This window comes from Magnolia sinica, chromosome 1 (genome assembly GCF_029962835.1).
Source record: "Magnolia sinica isolate HGM2019 chromosome 1, MsV1, whole genome shotgun sequence".
Lineage (NCBI taxonomy): Eukaryota > Viridiplantae > Streptophyta > Magnoliopsida > Magnoliales > Magnoliaceae > Magnolia > Magnolia sinica.
In genome coordinates, this window is record NC_080573.1 from 104,396,158 (window position 1) to 104,407,784 (window position 11,627).

An 11,627-nucleotide genomic window follows, 5' to 3' on the forward strand; every position below is an offset into this window, starting at 1 on the left:
TGAGCCTGGCACATTGGCCACCCTATATGAGATAGATTTTCTCAATTCTTCTTTGTTCTTTTAAAATTTTCATTTTCAATAATAGTAGCCGCAGTGGATAAGAGATCACAGTAGATTCATATATTGAAATATTATCAAGTGTAGAATTTTGTACTAATAATTGACTTGTGGCCCATTGATCAAATGTTTTGGATCCTTCAATGTGGAAATTTTCAAGGTAACCATTAATCAGATATGTATCTTATCAAATCAATGGTTTGGATGATTGATAATAAACCCATGTTAGATAATACTGTATGGATGGATAGGTGTGCTTCAGTGGCACTGGAGGACGTGGAGCGCATTTGATGTACATATCACATCCTAACCTGTCCATCAGATGTGTCACCTCAATAACCACACGCGCCCCTCCGCATGCATTTTATTGATAAGGTATAAATAGGTTACAAATGGGAGAGGATTAGCTATTACCTCGGTAACACCTTAGTGGGTCCCTCCACATGCATCTTACTGGTATAAGTAGGTTACAAATGGGAGCAGTTTAGCTATTACCTGGTGTTGTAGAGCTATTACGTGGTGTTGTAGAGTGGGTCACAAATACTTTCATATCTAAGATGGATCAGAGAAGGCTTGATCGGAGGCTGAAGTCATCAAGACCATCAGAATCTTAAAATAGGCATATCTCACAAATCGAAATGAGTTACTCGCCATATTATATATGATTTTGGGGTAGGACGAGTTACTTTAGCCGGGTTGCCTACACTGAATTTGTGAGATTCCATCAGTTCAACAATAAAATTCCGTATTTATTTCCTATTTTTAGTAAGTTTTGATTTGATTCTAACTTTTCTTGCATTGGGCCCAGGAGTTGCGTCTAACATGAAAAGTATTTAGAAAAATTAGAAGAATAGCGTGGTGAAGCCAAATAGCATATTTATTATTTTTGGCCGAAAACCAAGAATCATGGCCATCTATAAATAATAAGTTTACTATTTGTAGTAAGTGGCAAAATCTAAGAGTTGTAGCAGTAGTGTAATTATGAAACTTCTTCCATGGTTTAGTATTCCTATTTAAAGGGGTGTAAACTCGTTTATTTAGTCAACAATCAAATTATGAATTTTATAAAATTTATTTTCTATTTTTCTTTTTTCCTTGTGGATTTAGGAAGTCTGTATGAGAGCATGGAGAAGCTCCGTGGAATCAGAGTAATTATCCTTGAGGAAAATTGTTTTTAAGGAACATATCTAATAGGTTATCATCTCAGCTCATTTGATGACATTATTCAAATTCTTAATCATATCCAAATCTCTGCTGGACCACGTCACTGTAAAAAGCGATGAATAACTATTAAAAGATTTTTATAGGCCTAACGGCTAAGGTGTCACCTGGATAACGGCTAATCCGCTTCTGTCAAAATGAAAGGAGTGGACAACCTAATAAAACACGCAAGTGCCCGTTAACCGTCCATTGCTTTCATTACGTGTAGCCTTCCAGATTGTTGTCCTGCCTAAGTTTTCATTCCATGATCTACGCACGGTGGGTCCCACCTAATACATGATATGATGTATTACACACCTAGTGTAGCTGCATATATAGGTGCCCGTGGATGTACTGGGTCGTAGGTGCACAAAACCACAGTACATGGTTATGAGATAAGCTGGCCCACATCTCTCAACAAGGACCTCTACATGCCCCCGGTGGACATCCAATCGGTGCATCAGACAAGCAGTAATCTGTGGATGATCTCTGCTGAAAATCAGACCCATCCACTTATTGGGTGGAGCACATTGGCCTTCCTATATGAGAAAGCTTTTCCCAATTCTTCTTTGTTCTTTTAAAATTTTCATTTTCAATAATAGTAGCAGCAGTGGGTAAGAGATAAAAGTAGATTCATATGCTGAAATATTATCAAGTGCAGAATATTGTACTAATAATTGGCTTGTGGCCCATTAATCAAATGTTTTGGAGACTTCAATCCAGAAATTTTCAAGGTAACCCCCAATCAGATGTGTATCTTATCAAATCAATGGTTTGGATCATTGACAATAACCCCATGTAATTATATCCTACTGTATGGATGGATAGGTGTGCTAGCTTCAGTGGCAATGGCAGACATATCACGTCCAACCTATCCATCTGATGTGTCAACTCAGGCCTAGGCCTAAAAATCAAGAACTCAGGTAAGCCCAAGCATAGGGAACAAGGAGTGAAAAAACACAAAAGACATATATCCTTTGTCTTCAACTGGGGCAAGAACGGTTGCAAAATCACTTATTTTTTCGCCTAGCATGAAAAATGAAAGGTCTGAATGGCAGGAGTACTGTGGGGACCACCTTGATGTATATTTTTTTATATCCATACCATCCATCAGTTTTTCAGATCAATTTAGGGCATGAGACAAAAAATGAAGTAGATCCAACTCTGGTGTGGACCATACCATAGGAAATGATGGTGATTGACCATTAATGGGCCACAATAGTTTTGGATCAAGTTGATATTTATTTTTCTCTTCATCCAAGTTTATGTGACCATACCACAGGTTTGATGGCAAATAAACATTACCATGGGCCCAAGGTAGTTTTAATGGTAGGGCGTTCAATCACCACTGTTTTCTGGTCTACCTGAGATTTAGATATTCTTTATTTTTGGATCATCCCCTGCAATGATTTGGCAAAACAGATAAATGGCATGGATATAGAGTACATACATCAAGGTGAGCCCCATGGACGCACCGCACTGGGTGAGGCCGGGCGCACCTATTCCGCTCCCATAAAAAGGTATGGCTGCCAATGGGCTTATCGAATCAATATTTTGAATAGAACCAGGCAATCAAGCCCGGCCCAAACAGTTCAAAATCCAGGGCCAAAGCTAACCCTACTCTGGAAGCCGACTGCGAGTAAACTCTGTGGGGTCCACCATGTATTCTATCCACTCTGTCCATCCATTTTACCAGAAAATTTTATAGCTCGAGCTAAAAATGAAGCATATCCAAAGCTCAAATGGATCACACCATAGGAAATAGTGAATTGAACACTTACCATTGAAAATTATCGGAGGCCACAGGAAGTTTCGAATCAAGCTGATATTCATGTTTTCCCTTCATCCATGTATGTAAAGACGGATGGATGGCATGGATAAACCACATACATTCACTGTGGGCCCAAAAGAGTTTACTCGGTACGATAGCCCCTACTCCGGCCATTGACGGTCTTGATAAAAACATCTAGAAAGTAAAAAATAAAAATAAAATAAAATAAATAACAATGAGGAGAGGGAACCGGTGGAGGACTCGGATTGGCTAGTGATCCTGACTACTATCCAATGGCTAGTGGTGGATGCTCTGTGGGACCCACTATGATTATGTGTATTTTTCAACAAAAAACAGTGTTGATTGAATGCTCACCATTAAAAACTTCTTGGAGGCCATAAAAGTTTTGGATCTAGATGATATTTCTTTTTTCCCTTCATCTAAGACTGTATGACCTAATCAACAGGTTTGGATGTCTAATAAATGTTACAATAGGCCCTAGGAGGATTTTAATGGTGGACATTCAATCACTATTGTTTTCCTCCTATTGTGCAGTCCACCTGAAATTTAGATCTGCCTCATTTTTTGAATCATGCCCTAAAATGGTATGGAAGAATGGATAGATGGCGTCGATGAATCACGTAGATCATGGTGGAGCTCATTTTTGGCATCAGGGCCTAAAATGATACGAAAGATTGGATAGATGGCGTGGATAAAATACATACGTCATGGTGGAGCTCATGGAGCACCAACCCTGGCTAGCCGTGACATCACTAGCCAAACCGTGTCCCCGAGGTAGCTTCTCATGTACAAAGTTCTTTTCTCGTCCTGTTAAGTTTTTCTTAATGTGGAATTTTTTATGAAAACAACTACATAATTAAGGCTGTACATGAGTCTAGCTAGCTCCAAAAGCTTCCTCAACTCGGCTCGAGTCAGCTCGAATTGACTTGGCTTAAAAGGCCGACTCGAGGCAAGTCAAGCTCATTTTCTAAAGCTCGAGTTGAGTTCGAGCCGAGTTCAAGAATGGTACATTTCAACTCGACTCAACTCGAAGCTCAAACTTGAGCTCAACTCGGCTCAAGTAGTATTTTTTAAATTTTTAATCTTTTATATATATATATATATATAGACACACACACACACACACACACTTAAAAAAAAAAAGTTAAAAGATAAAAGAAACCCTACCTGACCTCACCCTCCCTCTCTTTCTTTCCCTTACCCCACCCAGCATGTCGTTGCCCGCACGGCTGCACCCAACACACCGTTGCCCGCACGGCCGCACCCAGCACATCGCTGCCTGCCAGTCACCGTCTCCGCCAGCCAGAGACTCTCTAACCCTCTCTATCTCTCTCTTTCTCTCATGCTCACGATCTCTCTGAGCCAACCCGCGCAACTCACTCGGCGATTCGAGCTACCCGCGCCCAATCCCCACTCGGTTCACTCAGCACTCAGCCCATTCAGCCACCAAAAGGTAGGTGATTATTGTTTTTTTATTTATTTATATTAATATAATAAATATATGATTTTATTGTAGATTTTTTTTTAATTTTTACTTTTGAATATGATTGGGTCGGGTTAGGCGATGGGTTGGGTCGGGTTGGGGTTTGGGTCGGGTTGCGGGGGCTGGGTTGGGTCAGGGTTGGGCGCTGGCCTGCTGGGTTGAGTCGGGTTGGGGTTTGGGTCGAGTGAGGGGGCTGGGTTTGGGTCAGGTTGGGTGCTGGTTTGAGTCGAGTTGGGGTTTGGGTCGAGTGGGGGGGCTAGGTTGGGTTGAGTTGGGCGATGGTTTAAGTCGGGTTGGGGTTTGGGTCAGGTGTGGGGGCTGGGTTGGATTGGGTTGGGCGCTGGCCCGTTTGGTTGAGTCGGGTTAGGATTTGGGTCGTTAAGGTCGGGGCTAAGTTGTGTCGGGTTGGGACCGTTGGGCGATGTGTTGAGTTGGGTTAGGGGTTGGGTTGGGTTGGGTGATGGTGGCTATGTGGTCAAGGTTTGGGTCGGGTGTAGAGTTGACTTAAACACTTCACACCAATATTTGTTTATAAATTATAAGTTATAACAAATTAACAATATTTTAAATGGTATGCAGCAATGTCTTCGGATGATCCATCCACCGATATTTGGGATTATGCATCACAAGTGCACTCCCCAAACTCTGGAAGAATGAAAATTTAATATAATTTGTGGGGGGCTAGATTTGTTAACAAAATAAATCGGCTTAGACTATACTTATCAAGTCGGGGGGAGATGCAAAATCATGTCCCAAAACATCAGAGGAAGTACAATTTTTATACTAGGCTCTTGTAAACTCCAACAAGAAGCCTTCTACCCCCTCCTCTATACCGAATACAACTAGCCATAATAAGATATACCATAAGACCTGTTCTAATCAACGAAGATTCTGAAATAAAGAGGGTGAAGAGAATAAGTAGGGAAGATGAAGAGGAGAATGAAGTTAGATTAAGAAGACTGAAAGAAGAACAATTGTAAATAGCCTTGAAGTTAAGGAATGAAGAGACAGATGCATCAAGATATCAATGATGTGCTCTTTGACAACATAACGCAGAAGTAGGACTGAGGTCGACAAGCAAGAAGCCATCATAGTTTATTTCCAAACTCGTCTCATTCTACAATATCTTGGGTATTCCTTATAGATCAGGTCATAAAAATAGTTTGAAAAAAAGAGTTGAATCTATACACGAGCATGGTGAAACAGTCTCTCCACCTTCTGATTCAGGGGAAGTTAATGAATATATTGGAGAGGATACCACCAACCCGAGCTTGGACGACGAAAATTATGAATCTGATCTAGAGAAGGATAAGGAAAATATTAAAACTTAAATTTGATGTATTATGTTTTTTAGTTGTAGTCTTGTAGACTTGTAGTTGTACTTGTATGGAGTAAATATATTGACCTAACTTTCCTACTATAATGCTCTAACTTAACTCGCCTACCATAAATGCATTATTTTCTTATTTGTTCTTAAATTTTTTACATGTAGACTGGCAGTTGTATAGATAAATTGTTTCTTATATATTTTGATATTTGTTCTTTAAATATTGATGCTTATGATTATTTGTCATCTGATGTTGTTAATTAATATTTAGGTCACTTAGTGGTTTATCAATATACTTCTTATTTAAGAATTTATATTAAACAAGTACAATCATTCCACTAAAAATACTTATTCTTTATAGATTCTTAAATTGTCTCATTTTGGATAGTTCGGTACCATGTACATAGGTTGTCATGATTTAATTTGCATGTAGTTGGAATTTTGGTAGTGTGTTCCTATATTTTCTCCAGATATACGGTTCTTTACTAGTTGGTTTAGACTACATGTGTAATGGATTATATGTGGGTGTGGCAACTAATTAGTATTGAATTTTACATATATCTGGAGAATATAGGGAGGTCCTACCGAAATTTCAACTCGCATGTAAATTGTATGGGGACAGTATATGATATGTTACTAAATGGGATAGAGACAATTAACACCTCTAAATAGAGACAAGTAGGAATAAGATATTTAGAGACAATTAGTAAACAAAATTTAAAACAATTGTGGACAATTTATAATTATGTAATGTATGTATCCCGGTAGATTTATTTATTAGGGGACTATTTGAAACACTTGTGTCTTGCAGTTTATAAAATGGTCCGATATTGTTTGTATTATATATTTATATATACATATAAATGTAATTAATTGATTACTTTAACTTATAAAGGCTTGATCTCACCCTACCCTTGTTATCTTTCGACTTTTAGATGACTAGTGAAAAAAACCCAAGTACTCCTGGCCTTGGTGCGTCGATCACATTTCCTTTTATTGAAACAAATTAGAAAACAAGGTTGAAACAGCTTCAGGTTCAGTGAAAGGAAAAAAAATCAGCGATATGAGAATCTTTTGATGAGATCACGCAACCAGATGGTTCAATCAAGATTAGAAACAAGTTTTGTAAAATTCTTTACAGCAAGCATTCTGGTTCTTCTACAACTCACTATGTAACATCCTGAATTTTCACGACCAGAGTTTATACTCGCGCTCGAGAAAATCAGGTGTTAATAATTGAATGAATTGGATGCTTTAAAAATTGCACCATTTTTTTCATTTAGATCACATCCAGATACATTCATGAAGGTAACATTAACGAGAATAAAATTGACTGTATTGATTATTTCATCAGAGTAAAAGAATAATCAAATACCCTCTTAATGGGAGCTTCTCACATTTATTGAATTCGCAGTGGAAGTATAAAATCACTTCATAAAACTATCTTCTTATTCTTTCACCATAATCTTTCATAAGGAGATGGTCCTCTAGGTCTTCAATCTGTATATCACCTACATTATTTATACAGTTGGAGACGGTCAACGCCCTACTCATAGTGATGGTTATCCTTTAAGATTAATAATAATTTAAGATATTCATAAAAGTAATGTAAGGGTTCTGATACATCCTGTAGTCCACTAATACGAGGATATCAGAATGCACAAACAACCTACATAAGATGCATGCCTAACAAAGTGTGTGTGGCTCATTATATGTAATGATCATCACAATATGGAATACGATTTATAGAAAACCCGGCTCGACCTGCATCCCATAACTATAGATATTCGCCGATATGGCCAACGCTACCGTGAATTTAAGTGAACACCTCAAGGCGCACAACACATGAGTTAAATGAATTACATGACACAATTTGTTCATGGAGCGACCATTTGTGACATCCAATCCCAGAAGTGATGTGACACTGCATTTCTAAATTACACACATTGATTTGTGTGCCACTACCCAAAAACCTATGGAATTACATAACGACCAAGAGGGCCTCTACCCAGAGCACATTACGTCCATGATAAAATATTCAAATCGCTAGTTGTGATACCTCTTAACACATCATTTGTACTTATAGAGAATGCGACCTGAATCATGAAGGTTTTGGAATATCAGGACACATACTTATGCCTTAAAGATAAATAGCACAAGGCCAATATAATAAAGAGAAGAGTGACAATGGTCAACTCAACAAAGATAAAAATGGCAATGGCCATCATAACAAAAAGAAGAGTGACAATGGCCAACTCAATAAAAGAAGATTAGCAATGGCTAACTCAACAAATAGAAGAATGGTCATGGCCAACTCAATAATAAGGAGAGTGGTAATGACCAACTTAATAAAGAAAAGAGTGGCAAGGGCCAACTCAATAAATTGATAAAGGCAAGGGCAAGGCTTGTATCCATGGCCCCACAAATTCATAAAGACCTCATGTAATCAACATTATACTATAATCGCAAAGGGCAAATAATTGATGGTTAAACATATAATTGCAGGGAGAATTCATAGTAACATGAAACATATTATGTAAAAGGCAAGATAATAACATATTAAATAAAATTATTATAAGCTTAAAGGATAAAACCCTCACATTTGGTTACCTCGATCATCTATTTAGGTGCCAGGAAGCCTTATGGCCCAACTTTATCCTAATTCAGGTATTTAAGATTAGGCCAAATCCTTGATTTAAAATAGTGTTAAATATAACTAGATTGAGTGAAATTTGATGCGCGATTAATCATGTCGTATATGGTTTGCGTTAAAGATTGTGAACCTCTATATGATTTCCTACCGGAGTTCATTATCATCATTATGGAAAAAAATCAAAAGAATGGAGGTTTGAAAAGAGGAGAGAAGAGAGATACGAGTTGGCCTTGTTACCGGACGTGAGCAGCAACCACCTTGTTTCCCTTCTCCTTCTTTTTCTTTCTTTCTCTCTTTCTTTCTTTCTTTCTTTCTTCTTCCTTCTTTCTTTCTCTTTCCCTTTCTCTCTCTCTTCCTCTTTCTTTCTTTCTTTCTTTTTGTCCTTCTTTCTTTCTCCGTTTTGCTTGGACAGTTTCCAGTAGCAAGGACATGATCCTCTTTTCCCCCTCTTCTTTCTTCTTATTATCCTCCTTGATGTTCTCCATGCCACGCCGTGCGGTCGTCTTTATAAGTAATGGGAAGTCCTTCTAGACTCTTCCTGTGAAGATATAATGTTGTGTGTAGGCCGCATGCTGTGCATTGTGCAACACAAATGCCAAATGCGTTGCAGCCCTGTTTCTTCTACGTGTCATCGATCGGGACTGTGAGAGGCCCACTGGTCCTTCCAACTACTTCTGCCAGAGTGGAAGGGATCGGACCCCACGCTTTAGAAGATTGGACGGTTGGGATCAGGGATACAATCCCGATCATGATCGCACAGTGAGCCGCAATTTCTGGGCTGCGTCCAGTTTTTCAACCGTTCGCATCCGTTGCGGTTCAATTGATTGCATTACCTGGTGGGGCCTCTATTAATAAGTGTTTGAGAAATCTGTTCTCTTCATCAGCTTCGTCATGACAATCTTAGTTTAGGAGGAGGCGTTTAAGATCTATGATCGACGTGGCCCAACGAGTTGATCGCGAAGTGATGGCCTAAACATCCAGTAAAATGAGAGCGATCACCAATCCTCTCTTATTGAAAGTTACGGGGTATTGGTCAGAAGCCTCGTCTGCTTCTATTGGATGGTTCAGCTTACCCATATGGCCAGGATGGTGGGTCCTAAACGATGGCAACAATTGGCCCATTTGAACGGTCGTGTGGCGGGAAAGGACTCTCTTCTCTCTTCGAACTTAGTCGGGTCAAGTGCATTGCTGGTGCACGTACACTGTGCACACGCACTTGTAAGTGGGGCGCACTTGTGATGTTTAAGAGTGAATCCATTCTATCCACATGAAGGGAAATGCCCGACTATGACATATGAGGTTTTCTTGTTCGATGGACACCAAAATCAACGGTTACAGAATGATTTGTAAATTGAGCTACTTGTACAATGATCTGAGGGTTAAAAATCACTTGTACAACTAATTTATGATACATAGATATGGTGTGAAATTTCACATTAAAAGGATCATGGGAACCATGTGATCTAGAATTCAGTGGTCTAAGTTAATGGCATTTTCATAATTATTGCTGATCTGAGAGTTTTGTGAAATCTAATGGGTCTGCATGGTTGTAGGCACATTTCTAAGTACTTAGTATAAAAGAACTTATGTTGAAATCATCATGGATGAAGGGGTTATTCGTTGATTTAGTTAGTGGAATGTCCATGTATCAAACTACGTGATCAACGGTCGAATGACTTGATTTATGGGTGGGGACTATTCTCAAGAGTTAGATTTGTGTCAGGGATTAGATGTAAGGTTAGGATAGTTAGGTTTGTATTACACACATATATATTATGTTAAATTCTTAGTAATGCTCAAGAACTTTCAATACTCGGGTATTGAAATGATCGGGGCGTTACACACTTTCAGAGGCATCTTGATAAATGTGTGAAGAAACCAAGAACATTGAAGGGTGGAGTCCAGCAATTGCTTTCATTTACCATTTTTGAAGATAACGACTCTCAAGCTACACTCTCAACGCATAAGTATGATCCGAAAAAATTGAAAAAGTGATTTGTGAGGTTGGTAATTGTTAATGACAAGCCATTTAACATGGCAAAAAGCAAAGTTTTTATGAAATTTTACAAATTTTTAAATTCCAAATGTGAGAAGGCATCTCATATTACAATGAAAAGAGAGTGCATGAAGATGTATGTTATTGAGAAAGCTAACTTGAAAGCTCTTCTGGCATTCGTATCCAGAATAAGTTTAACTTCAAATATGTGGACAGCCTCAAATCAAAGAAAGAGATATATGTCAATGACCGCACACTTCGTTGATGCGAATTGGAAACTACAAAAGGGGATTTTAAACTTCCACTACATTCCTCCTCCTCATACCGATGTGGTACTGTCCGACTGCATTTACAACTGTCTTGTTGAGTGGGGCATTGAAAAAAATTCTTCAATTACTTTAGATAATGCCTCTTCTAATGATACTTTGGTTTCTTTCTTATGTACTCAGTTCAAGGCTGCAAGAAATTTATTCTTTGAAGGTAAAATATTTCAAGTCAGATGTTGTGATCACATACTTAACTTGATTGTATAAGAGGGGTGGAAAGTAATTGATTCAACGATTGCTAACATACGAGATAGTGTTAAATACATAAGGGGGTCACTTTTAAGACTGAGTAAGTGGAATGATATAATCCAATGTTTAGATTTGAAATCTAAACAGCAATTGAAGTTGGATGTCTGCACGTGCTGGAATTCAACTTATGAAATGTTGGATGTGGCTTTAGAATTTAAAGTTGCATTCCCTGAACTTGCATCGCACAATAAATGTACACATACTTTCCAAGTGATGAAGACTGGAAGAAAGATAAAGATGTTCATCAGTTTCTCAAAGTTTTTTACGACTGCACGAAGATTTTTTTAGAAAATAAGTATCCTACGGCAAATTAATTTCTTCCTGAAATTATTTTCATTATAGATGTGCTAAAAAAGTGTGTCGCTGATGGTCCAGATTTTTTACAAGCGATGGCTTTAGGAATGCAGATGAAATTTGATAAGTATTGAGCTGAATGCCACTTGTTAATGGCCATTACAGTTGTCGTAGATCTATGATATAAGATGGCAATGGTTAGATTTATTTTCGAATCACTTTATTCCAGTTCCAAAAGAGTTTCAACAGA